The sequence below is a fragment of the Malus domestica genome, chromosome 17 (assembly GCF_042453785.1).
Source record: "Malus domestica chromosome 17, GDT2T_hap1".
Taxonomy (NCBI): domain Eukaryota; kingdom Viridiplantae; phylum Streptophyta; class Magnoliopsida; order Rosales; family Rosaceae; genus Malus; species Malus domestica.
In genome coordinates, this window is record NC_091677.1 from 27,715,149 (window position 1) to 27,734,421 (window position 19,273).

The 19,273-nt window shown below is 40.3% G+C and overlaps 1 long non-coding RNA gene across 1 annotated transcript; it reads right to left on the reverse strand.

Moving 5' to 3' along the window:
* Positions 1–17,346: 17,346 nt before the first annotated feature.
* Positions 17,347–18,549, reverse strand: LOC139193291 (uncharacterized). The gene is made up of 4 exons (XR_011577684.1): positions 18,288–18,549; positions 18,107–18,204; positions 17,926–18,023; positions 17,347–17,750 (listed from the first exon to the last, which is right to left on the reverse strand). It is a non-coding gene; the product is annotated as an uncharacterized lncRNA (long non-coding RNA).
* Positions 18,550–19,273: the final 724 nt, after the last annotated feature.

Genomic DNA, 19,273 nt, shown 5'->3' on the forward strand with positions numbered 1-19,273 from the left:
AGTTGACATTTTATAAGTTGTCTATCTCTAATGCACTGTCAAGTTTAGTTGCAAGTAACGATAGACAAATACTCATCGGTTATGGGTAACTGCAGTTATCTATCTATTTAAATTTTACTGTTACGATTATAGGTAACCGTTTAGATAAATAAACGGCTATGGGTATAACCGTTTACTCGCAAAATTTCAATGGGCGGTTATGGGTGTGAACCACGGTTATAAACGGATTACCGTTTACCTATTTATCTTATATATGTAAAATTAACACAAACCATGTTCCCTATTGGACAAAACTTTGATCAATGCTATTGACTATAGTGTATGATTTATGTAGCTAATATAATATAGTTTTCCTTAACCACTTTTAATTTCATGGTCCATTATATATATTATGTTAATACTTTACATTCCGAGTTAAATAATCTAAAAATACTTTATTTTAACAGTTTTCGTAAAGAATACTTAGCAATTATTGTTAACAGTTAAAAATATTGTCCGTAAACTATTATTTCAATTATTGAAATGGTATAAGGACTTAAAAAAATTAAATGCGAAAATGTATGATGAATGTACTTATAACAGTGTTTAATTGTTAGAAAAAGAAAATTATGACAAATTTTAATTTTTTAATTTTCAAGTTGTTAAAAAATACGTAGACGGATAAAAAAGGAGTAATGGTAAAAAAGAAAGGATAAACGGGTTAAAAAATGATAAATGGGTAAACGGGTACTAAACGGTTACAATTAAATAGGTACACGGTTATGGGCATGGTTAACTATTTATAAACAGTTATGGATATGGGTATAACCGTTTAGGCAATTACCCAACTGGTAAACGATTATACAGATATGAAAATAAACGATTATGAATATATAACCGTGGTTATCTATCCGTCGTAACCATTGACTACCCTGTGTGAGGGCACTGGAAACTTGAATGATGACAGCATTCCACTCAAGTCTGTACTCTCTCTCTCTCTCTCTCTCTCTCTCTCTCTCTCTCCGGATGGATGTTCTTTTTACAAAGGCATGCATGCTTATTAGGGATCCACCATTAATATCAGCACAGTGAGCTAAGAGGCCCCAGTTTTGTTATATGAATTTGGACTAAGCGCACTCAAGTTTATTTCTTACTCCAAAAAAAAAAAAAAAAACATGCTGAGTTTTTATTTATTTATTAGATTTTGGTACTCAATGCAGAAAAACTATACTTCCATTGCTTAGTTTTTTAATTTAATTTTTAACTTTGGATTATATTAGATATTATTTTATTTTCCTTTCAGTTGGTGCAGGCAAAACAATGAGACTATTATAACGAAAAGTTGTATTTTTATCTTTAGCATTTCTCTCACTTTGAAACTTTTCACCTTTCAAAATTTAGGACGAGCAATTGTATAATATTTTGGTGTGTAAGGTTTAACGAGGCAACCGATATTGATATATGGAACACCTAAAGAGGAGTGTTGTGAAATGAGTGGGAATATCTCTATAAAACAAGCACATATAATGGAAAAATGAAAGTAAAAAATTGTACAGTTGAATAGTAGAAGTTTGGTTTTTAGTATTTTGGCGTGTAAGTTTTCTTGGTACGTTAAAGGATGTGTCGGGTAAAAACCTCTCTATGTAGAGGTATGCTTGTATCATGCTAGTACAACGCACAAAATCAAAAGCAGAAAGTGATATACCAGATTGTACGGGGTAATCGATAGCATGACAGAAAATACATGATCAAACATTATAGTGACGTCCCTGCAATTGCCATAATCACAAAACTTGAAATCCTAAACTACAGAAAATGACTTAATTAAACATTAAAATCGAATCATGAATCATGATTTATATTTTGCATCCACCAAATCATGTTTTAAACAAGTGGATGTGTTACGTGTAATTAGGATCAAGACCAACCAAATGCTAGGCGTCCCTCGCTGCGATGTGATCCCGCAAACCCAAACAAAAGGTAGCAACTGAGAACTAAATGGGCAGAAGGAGATATTAATCATTCCTTAATCAATGTTTCTTGTATATTCCAACTTGTCCAACTAAAGCACCTTTTGCATGCACGAAATATGTGTTATAGCTTTGCAATACCACAATGATTAATGCCATCTAATTATTGACCAAAAGAATTAGAAAGTAGTTAAACATACTAAGCAATGTTGTTTTTTATCATCAAATCTCAGTGATTAATTTCAAAATGATGGTCAAGGGTGCAACTATATTTGCGTCTATTCTGAAGTCCAAGAACTTGTCTTATCTACAAAATGTTATCATGATCTAGTTTTCTGAAAGTGTGTAAAATTAACTTGGATTGTTGAACAAAAGGTTTAGCACCTAACCAAACGGGTGTAATTAAGTAAAAAATTCAGTAAAAAAAAAAAATACCAGACAGTAGAAGTTGGTCCAAAAGGCCAGTTAGATACGTCCAAAATGACAAGGAGAAGGCCGCTATCATACTCTAATCCCGAGATACGTCCAGAATCAACATGTGCCGTCCGCGCCGTATTGAAACAGCCACATAAAATCAAGCTAAATTCATTACTTCAATAAAATACATACACAAAGCACATCAACAAGACCAATTGTCCCACAAAGCGAAGTACCGAAAACACCAATAATTGAGCAATGGAACATCCTTTCATATATTGTATGGCTACATCTAACCCTTGTGTTAGACTGTCTGCCTACGTACCTTAAGACGGGATCAAGCCATTCGTAGATCATCATTTTGTTAAGCTCCGAAATTTCTCATGGCATTAATTGGCTAGAAACATAGGGTTACATATAACTCCCAATATGAGTGATGCACCAACATGTCATTACATCATTCACATATATCACAATTGTTTCCTAACCAAGATGCACAATTAACTTTAACCACATTGATCAACTGATCAGATCAAATATTATTTCGCGAAATTTACTAAAGCAAGTCTCCGTATTTCCCTCTTATATTCCAAGCAATAACATGGTAATTCCAATAACAAACACAAGAGTACACCTTAAGCAACTTCCATTCACAACAATCTAGGGTTCTAAATAAACTCAAAGGAACCGAAAGGAAGTGAGATTCTGCACCAAATCAACATAATTCAGACGAATAAGGGTTTTAGACCAACACAATGGAACCAAATAAGAAATGGGATTCCGAACAACCTTAACAAAATCAAGACGAAGGAGTGTTCGGACCAATCAACAGAAATGAATAAGAAATGAGATTCCGGGCCAAGTCAACACAATCCATACACAAAGGAAGGGTTTAGCCACTAAAAGGAACCAAATAGGAAATGGGATTCCCAACCAACTCAACAAAATCCAGACGGATGAAGGTTCTAGACCAACTCTGTGAAATCCCGTTCCTGGATTTCACTGTTATAATTTACGTATTTGTATTATTAAGATTTTATATTATTTTCGAGAATTTATTTTAATTTGTTTGAATTTAGATTTTTTATTAAACTAGTTACGAAAAGTGAAGTTCGGAAATTATTTATTTAAAACTCGTAGGCATTTCGAGGTCACAATTTATATCTTTGGATCGAGCTCGATTGATGTGATATAAACTAGCACTCAAACTTAACCCTCTTTTTGACAATTGTAGTATGGATAAGTAAGGATCGTTCTTGGCCGAGGATTAGTTAGGGATGCTAATCAACACAAATTAAACTTAAAAACTGAAAACTAGACTCAAACAACTCAAAACAAGCTAAACTGACTCAAATAACACAAAACTAAGTTAAATTGACTCAAAACAAGAACTAGAGGGTGATTTGGACGAAAATTAAACTAAAAAGACTCAAAACAATGAAAAGAAACCAAATTGACATATTCTAACCTAAAGACACGAAATATAAAGGGGAGTTGGTTTTTGACGAATTTAAGACTAAAACTAAACAGATTTAAGACTCTAAATAACTTTGGACGAAATTGGTGATTTAATGGGTGAATGGCTAGTTAGAGGGTTCTTCTCCACACATGACACATATGCATACAAATCGATCTCCAGTTATTCTTCCTATAAACCATGAATGACAATGCACCAAATTAATCGTGAGAAGCACAAATTAATTTTCAGATTTTCTTAAATTCATTGAATTGGACTTAGCGACGCAACCAAATTATTCTTATCATGTTCCCTACATGAACAACATAATAGAGATACATATCAAATATCATTAAGTTCTATGAAAATCATAAGCATTGACAAGACATTCATAACTATGAACTGCATGATACTCCTGCCAAGAATTCACTTAACATAATAATGACTAGTGACTTTTACTACTTGTGAATATAAGTTCATAACGATTAGGTGAAATTCCCTTATATCCTAGCATCAAATTCATGCATGCAAACTAAGTAGGCCTCATTAATCAACACACAAGAACAAGTTATCAATCAAACAGATAAGTAAATTGCATTCACGATTTATGAAATCATATTAGATGTAATCAAATCATATCACATATATGTTCATGGCTTTGAATTCACCTCTAACTAAAACGAAATTAGTTCCATATGTTCATCATAATTGAAAACCAAATTAAACTAAACATTGGACTAAAACTAAGGATAGTAAGATCCCAGAAACGCTCCAGCATTCCATTGGCAGATTTGGCACAATCCTTGGCTGCAGGGGCACGACACAAGTCCTTCTTCTCCTTGCAAGCACGGCACAAGCCTCTAAAAACCCTTAGAAACCTGCGGCACTCTTTTATTTTCTGATTTTTAGGCTCTTATGTGTGTGTTCCGAAATTATGGTCAGAGATATGTATTTATAGGCTAGGGTTTCGGCACAAAGGTTGTGGAGGAGAAAGATTACACAATCCTAGGGGAAAAGGACTAGGGAATTCGGCACAAAGCTTTTAGAAAGGGGTGTTCTGGCATATTTCTAGAAGCTAAAGGATAAGAGGGTGCGGCACCAATGTAGGCAGAGGATAGGGCTTCTAGAATTAGGTATTTAGGTGATTTAATGTGAAATTGATTCCCTCTTACAGATGGAATTAGGTAGGATAAGATTATGATAGGATAAGATAAGATAAGGTTAGTTTGGATAATGTTGGATAAGATAAGGTTTTTGATAATATTCCTTCCTTTTAGCTGATTCCTTATCTTCTTTGTCTTGACTTTATTTTCTTCATCTCATCAACATATTCCTAGCCTTTTGAACTTCAAAAACATCTATCCACCTTGCTCCATGCATGTGCTATCCATTTTTGGCCCAAAACTACTCCAAAATGCTCCAAATTGCACTTTCTTGCCAACTTTGTCATTTGAACCTGAAAACACACGAAAATAGCTTAAAACACTTTAATAAGTAGAAACTAGCTATGAAAATGCAAGAAAACAAACTAAGTCGCATAAATATGCTCCTATCATCGATCTCACGAACGCATAGGGGTAAACCATTCGTGAAATAGAGCTATAACAAAGAAATTAGAGACGTTTTGGTTTTTTTTTGTAAAGAAAAATAAAGAAATGAGGGACTGGATACTGCCAGGTGGCAGCAGGAGAAAGAAGAAGATGAGGTTGCGGGAGAGAAAATAAGGGGAGGAGTGACCAATGGGAAGGGAGCTGGCCAATGGGCAAGGAAAGCAAGGAGGAAAGGGAGAGAAGGGAGGAGCACCGGATCCTAAAGGATCCAGTTTTGACCCGTCGGCCAACCGAGTTTTGGCAACCAATTACGGTGATTTTCATCCCTTTTTTCTGATGAATTGGGCTGATCACCACTCCCAATCATCATCTTGACCCTTCTTCTACCATTCCCACACCAAATTTGGGGAGTTTGGGTTCAAAATAGAGGAGAATTGCACCGTTGGGTGCGACGGCTTTGGGGCGGCGATCCATCAAATTTGAAGGTAACTCCATCAACCACCACCACCACAAGGCTCTCCTCAACCTCAGGAACAAAGCTCGTGCATTGGTCAAGGCGTCAGAGCAGTTTTGGAGTCGAATCAAGAACACCCAAAATCAAGGGTTTACGCGGTTCAAGGGCAATTTGAGGTGTTTTCCAGCCGAATTGGACTTTGACCCTGATATGAAAGTTGTTCCTCTCATTGAACTCTACTTGCCTGTAAAATTTGATAATTTTTGGAGTTAGTTGAATTTTCGGGCAAGGCGGGGCGGGCAGCCGCCGTGTGCTGCAGCGCGTGTAACGGTGGACCGACGATGTCTTTCTAAGTCCAATTAGATGCCTTGATTTCATATTTGATATCCGAATAATGTGATTTGATTAATTGAACCTAGTTTCATTATGATACATCACTTGATCATTATACGAATCGATGATCCGATTGTTAGATCGTCTCCAAACTGTAATGCATTATAGCACATAATATTTGAGGACATTAGAAACTGACGGATCGGGAATCTGACATATGAATTTTCCTGAATTGAATTTCTAAGTTTGTAAAGCTAATTGTTGACCTCCACCTAATTCTAGAATTGGCGGAGATCCGGCCGTCGGATCTCGATGAGAATTTAGTATGTTGTTCTATGAGCATAATGTGAACCCTAGGAAGTTACGGGGCCGAAAAACGTGTGTGGATCTTCCGGATTAAATTACTTGGGTGTGGACCCCACCTTTGACTGAGAGTTGACTTTTGGTCAATAGGTATTGAACCATTTGAATTACTAAAATTAGTATTACTAGAGACTCAGTGAGGCTTTGTGGTCTTGTCTCAGTGAATGACTTTAATATATGTGATATGGTTATTACCCTGTTTTTTTATATATATTAGTATCCTTTGTGGGTATGACTTGGTTTTATAAATGTGTTTTCTGTTAAAATGTGATTTTATAATTGGCCATCGATCTATTCTTATTAAATATGATTTGACTCATGGATTGGAAATATTTGTGAAAAGGTGATTTGAAGTGCATATTGAAATGTTTATGAATTGTGTTATAAATATATATTTGAAATGTTGAGAAATGCGAGGGCTAGTAGGCGACCGTTACCCTAGTGTCACGGGGTTATGTGACACCGAATCCGCACCATGTAGCAGTGGTACATGGATGGTCCCTCTTGGTTAATCCGCAATGGGGGACCATATTATTTATGGATCGCACTTGGTTAATCCTTGATGGTCGATCCTTATAGCCATGTATACTTATGAGTGATCATGCTTGGTTAATCTGCAATGGGTGATCACTGCCTAATAGTTCTGTAGGTGTAACTCTGCTTGGTTAATCCGCTATGAGGGTCACTACCTACTTGGTTATCTTGACCCTGCTTGGTTAATTCGCGATGGGCGATCCTTGTGGCCATACATACTTAAGGGTGATCATGCTTGGTTAATTTGCGATGAGTGATCATTGCCTAACAGATTCGTGGAAGTGACTTTGCTTGGTTAATCCACAATAGGGGTCATTACCTACATGGTTACTCAGGGGTGGCTCTACTTGGTTAATCCGCTATGTGGGGCCACTTCTTGTTTGGTTACTTATGTAGGCTTCGGCCGAACTGCGTCCTTCTAGCCTTAGATTTTAGTGTATTTATGAACAATAGTTTTTTAGAGTCTTTGTGGTTTGAATTGGAAAAGTCGTTGGATGACTGGGTGACTCCTTCAGAGTTTTAGATACTTGACTATGTTTTCATAATTATGAACTTATATTTGAGGTTTATAAATTGTGATCGATGCTCTTTCTTTTTATTGAATATCACATACTCGTATTATTGTCACTCACTCGAGCTTCACAGCTTATCCGAGTGTCTAAATTGCTCAGTGTGCCATCTCCTTGATGTAGGCATGATTGTACATCTTACAGGTTTGGGGTGATTACAAGAAGCAACTTGGTATTTTAGTTACGTTGAGTGGTCTGGAACCCAAGATTGTTGGATTCCATTGAATGGTCTGGAATCCTTGCTCTTGCTCATTTCCATATGGTTAGTCTAGAACCTTAGATTCGAGTGAATGAGAATTATCCCTAATAGACGTTGTGAATATAAATTAGAATTGCTATGTTTATTACTCATAATCCAAGTAGGGAATTATATAGAGTTCCTTAGTTAAATTCGTGAAATGATAAGTTATCGCATTGATTGATTAATGTAAATAAATGCTAAGATCATGCATTCTTTTATTCATCGATTGATTAATTGACGGGATTGTGGAATGACTTTGGATATGGTTGTTATTATTATGATTATTTAGTTGATCAATGTGGCTTGAAAAGAATATTGTGTTTCGTCATTGGTTTTTTGACATATCGCATGGTATGTATTGTGATATATTGTTGAGACATAGCGATTTATGTGATGGATGTTTGAGTGAAGTATACGAATGACTTAATCCCTATTGAGGGTACGTAGGTAGTCTAACGAGGAGATTAGATGCAGCCATAAAGTATACGAAAAATTATTACGCAGTTGGATCTCGAGTTATGCTTTGCCCATATCCTGGAGGCAGGGTATGTTAGAGATTCGTGTATTTGGTGACGTCATGTGTCGATCTTGGACGTATGTCGGGATCGAGGCGTGACAAACGCAATGAAACTGAATAGGAAATGGAATCAGGACCAACTTAACAGAATCAAGAAGAAAAGGGTTCCAAACAAACTCAACAAAATCAAGTAGGAAATGAGATTCTAGACCAACTAAATGGAATTCAAATGGAGCACAATTCTTAACTAACTCAATGGAACCGAGTACGAAATGGAATTTCGGACCAACGTAACGAAATCTAAACAGAGGAGGGTTCCAGACCAACTCAACAAAACTGAGTAGGAAATGAGATTCTGGACAACCTCAACCAAATCCAAACGGAGGAAGGTTCCAGACCAACTCAATGGAACTGAATATGAAATGAGATTCCAGACCAACTCAACGGAGTCCAAATAGAGCACGGTTCCGGACCAATTCAACGGAACCGAGTATGAAAAGGGATTTCGAACCAACTCAACGGGATCTAAATGGTATACAGTTTCGGACCAACTTAACGAAACTGAATAAAATTATAGGAACCTAAGGATAACTCAATGGAACTAGATATGACAAAAGTTTGATGTCACAACTTCCCAATAACCATGGTTTAATAATTCTCTACTAGCCCTTTCATTTCACAAACATTTCAAATATGCATTGCAAAACAAATTTCATTACTTTCACTTAGAATCACAATAACCACATAAATCTAGTAAGGTGCCACTTGCACGCAAGCTGAAGTGCACATCCCCCAAGATATCACATTGACCAAGGTAGGGCCACTAGACCATATAGGGTCTTTACTAACGTTAATTTCTATATTTATGAACGATTTAGAACATGTTGACCAAAATTCAACCCTCTGTCAACGGGAGATCGGGACCTAGAATCTCCTCATGGAGTCGAGATCTACAACTAATGATGGTGGTTTGCGTTTGTGGTCTGTGAAAATTCAACATGTTTCCTCATGAAGATGGTGTTGTGTATAAACTAGGAACTCAATTAACTTTTTTATTTTAATATAGGGGTAGATTGTTGCGGCCAATGTGGCAAGAGAAAGAGAGAGTGGAGAGAAATTGTATAGTACATAGCAATTTTGTAATTCTCTATATGACAGTGTCTTTATTTATAGTAAATTACTAGCAGGAATGCATGTGCTTTGTTACGAGTATTCAACCCATGTATAATATTCATAGGAAAATTAACTAAAAATGCTACAGCAATACAATCACATTCTTAAATGTATCAATTTAGATAACGCGCATTTTACATGAGTAACCCTCACAAAACCACACATTTAGACAATCATCTCCAAATCAAAGAAAAAGCAAGAGATAGGTGAATTGATACATAAAATAAGCATTTCAATTTACATTACTACTCTATTAAGTCGACATCGAGAGCCAATATACAATCGAAATTACTTTAAGGAATGTTTACGTTGACAAAAGTTGCAATGACATTCTATAGTTACACCTTTAAACCTTTAAAGAAAAGACATTCTATAGTTATGTTCGTACCATACTTGACCAATCCCGAAACTACCGAGCACCGGCCAACGCTATACTGTCAAGGACCCAGAAGAGTTCCCCTCCGACCAGGAGGCCAATCACTACTCGACACGTGTCAAGATTAGAAGCCAATCAGAGCGCAGCACGTGTCAACATCAAGAACCAATCATAACATGACACATGTCAATGTGACAAAGCTACAAGTTTTTCTATAAATAGGGGTCATTCCCCCACAATATGGCCTAATGCCATTTTGTGTTAAATCATTCACAAGAACTCACTAAATTGAGAGCTTGATCCTTTGTACTTGTGTAAGCCCTTCACTACTAATAAGAACTCCTCTACTCCGTGGACGTAGCCAATCTGGGTGAACCACGTACATCCTGTGTTTGCTTCTCTGTCTCTATTCATTTACGTACTTATCCTCACTAGTGATCGAAGCAACCAAGCGAAGGTCACAAAACCTGACACTTTCTGTTGTACCAAAGTCTTCGCTGATTTTGTGCATCAACATTTGGCGCCGTCTGTGGGAAACGACACTTATTCCTACTCTCTTCAGCTGTGTCAAGCTGGTTTCTATCATTCGTACACTTTCTTTTGATCAGGCATCCCTCTCCAGCATGGGAAGCGAAGGAAGCCACATCACACAAAATGACACCCCCCTTGCACATAGTGCGAAACAACGAAAGAAGGAAGGAAAACGAGTTCTTCTTCAAGCTAAAGTCGATGAGTTGGAAGCTCAGAACAACAAGATAGCAATGAGGAATGAGGTCCTCCAGGAGCAATATGAGAAGCTCTTCGAGACACTCCACGAAGCTAGGCAAGCTCAGACACGCGAGCTTGTTGCCCCCGTGGAAGTCAACCATCAACTGGGTGCCCTCCAACATGGAGGGTCACATGCATTCGACATAGATATCCCTGATAGGGAACAGATTACCCCTCGATTTGATAATCAACATGAGGCTTCTCTTAACCCAGTTGCTTCGACCCGAACCATGAGAAGCGGAGGGAGACACCTTTTTGCTGAAGGGGCAGAAGGATCGAAAGCCGTCTTTCGTGATTGTCGGGATTTCCTGAAGCAACGTCGAGAGAATTCCATCCATATAAGCTCAAAGATCAATGACCCAAGGATTTCTGAGAGACTCGGTCCCCTGCCACGGCCCGAGCCGGCCACCAATTTGGGGAAGGGGCAACAAGTCCTAGAGAGACATGAGGGTACAGGGGACTCAGAGGTGTTCCGACAGACATACCCTGGAAGCCAGTACAGCGAGTCCAGGGAAAAATCACATGCCCTTGATCAAACCTTCCTAATTCCAAGATGAGATGGAGATTTACGAAAGAAAGCTCCAGTGGCACATAACTCCGCTCAGGACCCCCTTGTCCTACAACTTCTTGAGGAAGTAAACAAGTTGAAGGCTGAACGTCAGGCTGAAATACCTGACTGGAACCAACCCAGGCCTGGCCCTCTTACAAGGAGGATCCTCAACACCCCCCTTCAAGCAAAGATAAAGCAGAAGCTTGGCTTGCAACTTTATACTGGAAAAGAGGACCCGATTGAGCACCTTAACCTCTTTGAGTCCACCATGGCATACCGGATGCACACCGACGAAGAGCGATGTCTTCTCTTCCCCTCCACCCTCTCTGGCGGAGCTCTAAATTGGTATTGTCGTCTTACACCTGAGACGGTAGACTCATTTGAGGAATTGAGGAAACTATTTGTTTCCCAACACATTTTCCAAACCGATCGCTTGCACTCTGCAGATGACCTGTACACTATCCGCCAGAAGCCAGACGAGTCATTACGTATGTATGCTGGCCGCTTCAGCCATGAATACTCCCGGTGTGCCGAGGCAGACGACAAGACTGCCCTCAAAGCCTTCACGGCAGGCCTACGTGATTGTTTCTTTAAATACATGATCAATGCCAATACTTGGAAGACTTACTCTGAGGTGATGGCGCAGGCTTATAACCATGCCTCCGCCGAGGCAAAGACATATCAGGAGAAACCCCCTACAACCATCCTTTATCAATAAGTGGGAGGTGGAAGCCAGACTCACCTAAATGAGAAGACCTCGACTTTCCAAACAGCAGTGGCACCTCCCCATGCCTTGCATAATGCTTCGCCGAATCAACAGACATATCAATTTCAAGGCAAGAGGAAGGATTTCCATCCTCACCACTCTCCTTTCAGTAAAAAGAGTAAGGGACACTATCCCGATAACCAAGGGTATCGCCACAATAACGCTCGCCCCCAGGCAGTCAATGCAGTGGGTCAAACCCGCGTCAAGATACCCCCTACCCCAAGGTATGAGACATACACGCCCTTGAATGCCACATGCGCGGCCATTTACCCCAGCATAGCTCACCTGATACCAAAGCCAAAGCCGAGGCACCCAGATTACACGCCCCCGAATAACGCGGGCATGTTTTGTTGCTACCATGAGCATAACGGCCATGATAGCGAGAAATGTATCATCCTCCGTGATCGTATTGAAGCTTTGGCACGAGAAGGAAAAATTGATCAATTCCTTCTTCACCCTCAAAGGGATAACCGTAACCAACGCCAGGTGAATGTCATATATTCCATAAGCGGCGACACACCCATATCTGAATCTTCCAATAGGGCCATGAAAAACAGTGAACGAAGTCTGAGGCCTGGTCACCAAGTGTTTCACGTGGAAGACATCAGGGGAGGGAAGTATCAAAAACCTAACTGGGATCCGATATGTTTCTACCCTGAGGAAGAAAGAGGCATCATCTACCCTCATAACGACCCATTGATCGTGGAGGCTCACATAGCCAACTTTGATGTTCGACGAATCCTCGTAGACACAGGGGCTTCGGTCAATATCATGTTTGCCGAAGCTTTCAGGGCACTCAGTGTAGCTGAACACTTGCTCGATCGCTCGATTTCTCCTCTGATAAGCTTCTCTGGTGATATCGTGCAATCCTTAGGGAGCATACATTTACCCTTTACTATTGGTACAGGCTCTTACACGGCTACCATTACCACTAACTTCCTAGTGGTTGACTGCCCAACGGCATACAATGTCATCTTTGGGCGCACAGGCATCAATGATCTCAAGGCTATGGTATCCACGCATATGTTGTTGATGAAATTTCCAACCCCCCATGGCAACGGCTACATCAGAGGAGATCAGCTTAGTGCACGATCATGTTACAACACTTCAGTTAAGCAACAACACTTGCCCGGACCCAAGGAAACCCTGTCTGTACATGACCAAGTCACAAAGACCAGCCTAGATGAAGCGACCTTGGATCTTCCTGATAGCAACAATCAACCCGATGATCCTCGAGATGACTCTTTCACCCAGCAAGCCCAACCTGCTGAAGAGTTGGAGAAGGTACCTATCTCAAGAGATCATCCAGACCGCATGGTGAATATTGGCACCACATTGTCACCCCCCCTTCGGTTAGCATTGATATCTTTTTTGAAAGAGAACACTGAAGTCTTCGCCTGGTCATACGAGGACATGTCAGGCATCTCTCCCGATGTCATCTGTCATCGTTTGAGTATTGACCCCAAGATCAAGCCGGTGAGACAGAAGCGAAGATCTTATGACGCTGAACGATACGAGGCAATGAAAGCAGAAGTTGAAAAACTCAAAGGCATAGGCTTTGTCCGCGAAGTCAATTACCCGACATGGGTAGCAAATGTGGTCCTTGTTAGGAAAAATCCGACCAAAGAAAGTCTTTCGCTTCAAAAGGTCTTGTGGAGGATGTGTGTTGACTACACCGACCTAAACAAAGGGTGTCCAAAAGATAGTTTCCCTCTTCCTCTTATTGACAGGCTTATAGACTCTACGGCAGGGTGTGAGCTCTTGAGCTTTATGGACGCTTATTCAGGATACAACCAAATCCTCATGAACCCCTCAGACCAAGAACACACGGCCTTCACTACTGACAGGGGACTATATTGCTATAAAGTCATGCCTTTCGGCCTAAAGAATGCAGGAGCAACTTATCAGAGACTGGTCAATTCAATGTTCGCCGAACAAATTGGGAAGAACATGGAAGTTTACGTTGATGATATGCTAGTCAAAAGCAAACATGCTGACCAACACATCACCGACCTATCTGAAACTTTCACCATTCTAAAGAGGTATCGAATGAGGTTGAACCCCAACAAATGTGCCTTCGGCGTGGGCTCTGGCAAATTCTTAGGCTTCATGATTAGCCAACGAGGCATTGAAGCTAACCCTGAAAAGATCAAAGCAATCCTCGACATGAAAGAGCCAATAACTTCAAAAGACATCCAAAGCCTTACTGGCAAGGTGGCAGCCTTAACCAGATTCATCTCTAAGGCCACAGACAGATGTGCTCCTTTCTTCAAAGCACTCAAGGGAAATAAGAAGTACATTACATGGACGGAGGAATGTGCCAAGGCATTCAGGAACCTCAAAGAGTACATGAGTAAAGCCCCTCTGCTCTCCAAACCAGAAGTTGGTGACACTCTCATCATCTATCTATCGGTTTCGGCTTCAGCAGTCAGTTCTGTTCTTATTCGAATGGACAGTGGTGTCGAACGGCCCGTCTACTACGCTAGCAAGGCCCTACAAGATGCGGAGACACGATACTCCAACATTGAGAAATTAGCTCTAGCATTGGTCATGTTTGCTCGGAAACTTCGCCCTTATTTCCAAGCACACGCCATCATCGTGCTTACCAATCACCCTCTTCGACAGATACTCCAGAGTCCTGACACGTCTGGACGAATGATCAAATGGGCGATAGCATTGGGTGAGTTTGACATCTCCTACCAACCCAAACCAGCCGAAAAAGGCCAAGCAGTAGCAGATTTCATCGCCGACTTCACATATCCTGTTGACATTGCTTCTACACCTGAAGCAGTAGCTTCATTACCATCGGAAGCTCAGAAGGTAGAATCAACGACCTCAGCATGGAGTTTGTATGTTGATGGCTCATCCAACCAACAGGGCTGTGGAGCGGGACTAGTCTTGACTACGCCCGACAAAGTAGCAATGGAGTATGCTCTTCGTTTCAAATTCAAGGCATCAAACAATGAGGCCGAGTATGAAGCCCTTCTAGCAGGATTACGTTTGGCCAAACACCTCGGGGTTAAACAAATTGATATTTTCAGTGACTCCCAATTAGTGGTCAACCAGGTTACCAACAACTTTGATGCTAAGGACAGCTCCATGGCAGCATATCTTGCGCAAACACAACTTTTGCTCAAGCACTTCCACTACCAGATCACCCAAGTTCCTCGAGCGGCAAACAGTCATGCAGACGCCCTGGCTCGCCTCGCCTCAGCTGTGGAAGACAAGATTGGAAGAAAAATTCATGTCGAACTGTTGGCAACACCAAGCACCATGGCCGCAGAAGTATGCAACTTACAACAGGGGGATAGTTGGATCACCCCGATCTATAATTTCCTTGCTCATGGCACCCTCCCAAATGATAAAGTCCAGGCTAAGCAAATTCGATACAAGTCTACCCGCTACCTGATCATCAATGATCAACTCTATAAGCGAGGTTTTAGCCTGCCATACTTAAGGTGTCTTACGCCTGCCGAGGCGGAAATCGTCCTTCGGGAAATACATGAGGGAGTCTGTGGAGATCATGCTGGATCTCGGTCCCTAGCACACAAGACTTTTCGCCAAGGATATTACTGGCCAACACTCCACCAGGATGCCATCAAAGTATCCCGCTCATGTGACAAATGTCAACGATATGCAACTATTCCTCATTCCCCTCCAGAGCCTCTTACTCCTATGATCAGCCCTTGGCCCTTCGCCCAGTGGGGACTTGATTTGATCGGCCCAATGCCGGCAGGGAAGGGCAAAGTCTGTTACGCAGTCGTTGCAGTGAACTACTTCACAAAGTGGGCCGAAGTAGAACCCTTGGCAACCATTACTGAGGCAAAGATAGAAGACTTCGTGTGGAAGAACATCCTTTGTAGATTCGGCATTCCCAATGCGATAGTCACTGACAATGGGCGACAGTTTGACAACAAGAAGTTTAGGTTGTTCTGCTCTAAGTTCAACATCAACTTATGCTTTGCCTCTCCAGCTCATCCCCAGTCTAATGGACAAGTTGAGGCCATCAACAAAATAATCAAGCGCACTTTGAAAACCAGCTTGGACAAAGCTAAAGGCTGTTGGCCAGAATTTGTACCCCAAGTTCTTTGGTCATATCGCACTTCATATCGGACTTCAACAAGAGAAACTCCATTCTCACTTGCCTTTGGCACAGAGGCGGTTGTCCCTGTTGAGCTCGAGCAAGCAATATTCCGAGTCCAGAACTACATTCAAAGTGAAAATGACAAACAACTCACCCTCAACTTGGATTTAGTCGAGGAACACAGAAACCAAGCTCACTTGAGGAATGTCGCCTACAAGCAGCGCATCTCCAACTATTATGACTCTAGGGTCAAGCCTCGTTCTTTCAAAATAGGAGACTGGGTCTTAAAGAAAAGATTACTCTGCGACAGAGTCCCGAGTGAAGGCACACTTAGTCCAAACTGGGATGGACCGTATGAAGTCATTGGCATCAGTCGCCCTGGCTCTTACACACTTAGAAGCTCCGATGGCAAGACCCTTGGCCATCCATGGAACGCTGATCACTTGAAGTACTACTACAAATAGACTCACGATGTACAAGTGTTGAGCTATAGCCGTTCGGCATCCTATGTAATGAAGGCCATTTGGCAATGAATTCAATAAAGAGGTAATTTAGCCAACTCAGCCCTCACTCTTTTACATTCATAGCAAGCGATGCCGGAACCCTTCTCAATCAGAAAGCAATCCGTCTTCCACAGTCACTACAAAACAAGCAAATGAAGACCGTGTCAAGCGCCAAAAAAAAAAAAAAAAAAAAAAAAAAAAAAAAAAAACAGCTTCATCCAAAAAGCTTCACCCGAAAAGCTTCACCTCCAAAGCTTCACCCACAAAGCTTCACCTAAAAAGCTTCACCCAAAAAGCTTCACCCGAAAAGCTTCACCTCCAAAGCTTCACCCACAAAACTTCACCTAAAAAGCTTCACCCAAAAAAAAAAACTTCACCCGAAAAGCTTCACTTAAAAAAGCTTCACCTCCAAAGCTTCACCTAAAAAATCTTCACCTAGAAAGCTCCCTCTACATACTTTCACCATCAAAGCTTCACCATCAAAGCTTCACCTAGAAAGCTTCATCTACAAAGCTTCACCATCAAAGCTTCACCTAGAAAGCTTCATCTACAAAGCTTCATCTACAAAGCTTCACCATCAAAGCTTCACCTAGAAAGCTTCAACACCAAAGCTTCACCTACAAAGCTTCAACACAAAACCTTGCTCCAAATAAACAAATTTTGTTCACAAAACCCAAGATGCCCTTGAACTTGTACAAAAACACTTGGGTAAACATAAACATTTTTTGTTTTACACCCACAAGGGCCCAAAATTTTCCTTCTTATTTATTCACTTATATATGTTCCCAAACATATTATAATAGATCCAACAACAAGCCAAAGTCCCAAGTTTCATAATGGACAAAAGTACAAGCAATTCATCAATAATGAAGGTGCTACAAAATTGGAATCTGCCCCAAAATAGAAATCCAACCCAAGAGACTTTTTCTCTCTCTCCCTCTTCCGCCTCCTTTCATCTATCAAATTTCTGCAACCTCTGCTCTTCTCCAATGGAGCTGAATTTTGGACACCCTATAGTTCTTGAGCATATGAACAACTTTCAAGAAGGAACCATTTCTGTTTGAGCGACGGAAATTAAAGTGTTGAAGCTCCAAACATGATAGTCGGCTTCTTGCAGATTTCGAAGCTGTTGTGATGTTTCGAAGATCTGGAAATATTTAACCGTTAGTTCATCCTGAATTTTTGATATGTTATGAAAGAGTCGATGAGGAACAACTTCAATGAAGAAAGCATACCGATCTGAACAAGAGAAAATGGAGTTTCGAAGCTCACAACAAATCTGACGGGTTGACAGAAAAATAATAACCAGTCATTCATCATACCTGGATTTCTGGAGTTATACTGCTCCGAGGGATCTCAAATTTGGATATGTTGTAGTTCACGAGCTGAGGAACAACTTCAATGAAGAAAGCATACCGATCTTAACAAGAGAAAATGGAGTTTCGAAGCTCACAACAAATCTGACGGGTTGACAAAAAAATAATAACCAGTCATTCATCATACCTGGATTTCTGGAGTTATACTGCTCCGAGGGATCTCAAATTTGGATATGTTGTATTTCACAAGCTGAGGAACAACTTCAATGAAGAAAGCATGCTGATCTGAGCAAGAGAAAATAGAGTTTCAAAGCTCACAACAAATCTGACGGGTTGACAGACAAATGATAAACAGTCACTCATCATACCTGGATTTCTGGAGTTATACTGCTCCGAGGGACCTCAAATTTGGATATGTTGTAGTTCACAAGTTAAGGAACAACTTCGATGAAGAAAGTATGTTGATCTGAACAAGAGAAAATGGAGTTTCGAAGCTCACAACAAGTCTGACGGATTAACAGAACATTGATGAACAGTTACTCATCATACTTGAATTTCTGAAGTTGTACTACTCCGATGGATCTCAAATTTGGATATGTTGTAGTTCACAAGATAAGGAAAAACTTTCATGAAGACGACTTTTCAATCTGAGCTATAGAGAAATGTGTTATCTTGCATCCACTCAAGCTGATTAGTGGAAACGAAAAGCAATTCCACCAAAGAAAAGATGAAAAAGAGAGAAAAGCTACTAATTGCACTTGATCTTGTCTAGTCAATAGCATGCAGCATCAAACACACAAAAGTTGGAAATATTTTTAGATAAAGCATATACGAATGTGTGACATCGAAACAAGAATTCGTTACTTTGACAAATTAGTAACACGCGAGACACCTCATTCGGCAACTCTCTTCGCCTGAAGACTTGGGGGACTCCCACCATATGCTACTGCACCTTGATACTCGGCAGTCTCACAACCACTCAGTGACTTGGATTTTTCAAGTCTCCAACCGAGAAGTTTTCCTCACTCGGGAAATTAAGGGAACACTACCTCAAACTACATGCTTCACTCACAAAGCTTCAACAATACAGGTTTCAACAAAAGCAAAAATTCAAAGAACTTTATGAAGAAGGCTTTGGTGTATTTAACACAATATGTTGAAATGAAGCAAAGCTTATTTATTAATATTTTCGATAAGCCACAAATATGTACATATACATGAGTCAAAATAAACAAACAAAAGGGAGCCTTCACAAAGGTTGCTTAGGGGAAGTCTCAGCAGTCGGTAGAGCCCCAGAAAGAGAAAGCACCGGAGGGTGGTTATCCTGAGCCTCAATACTTGACAAAACCCCAGA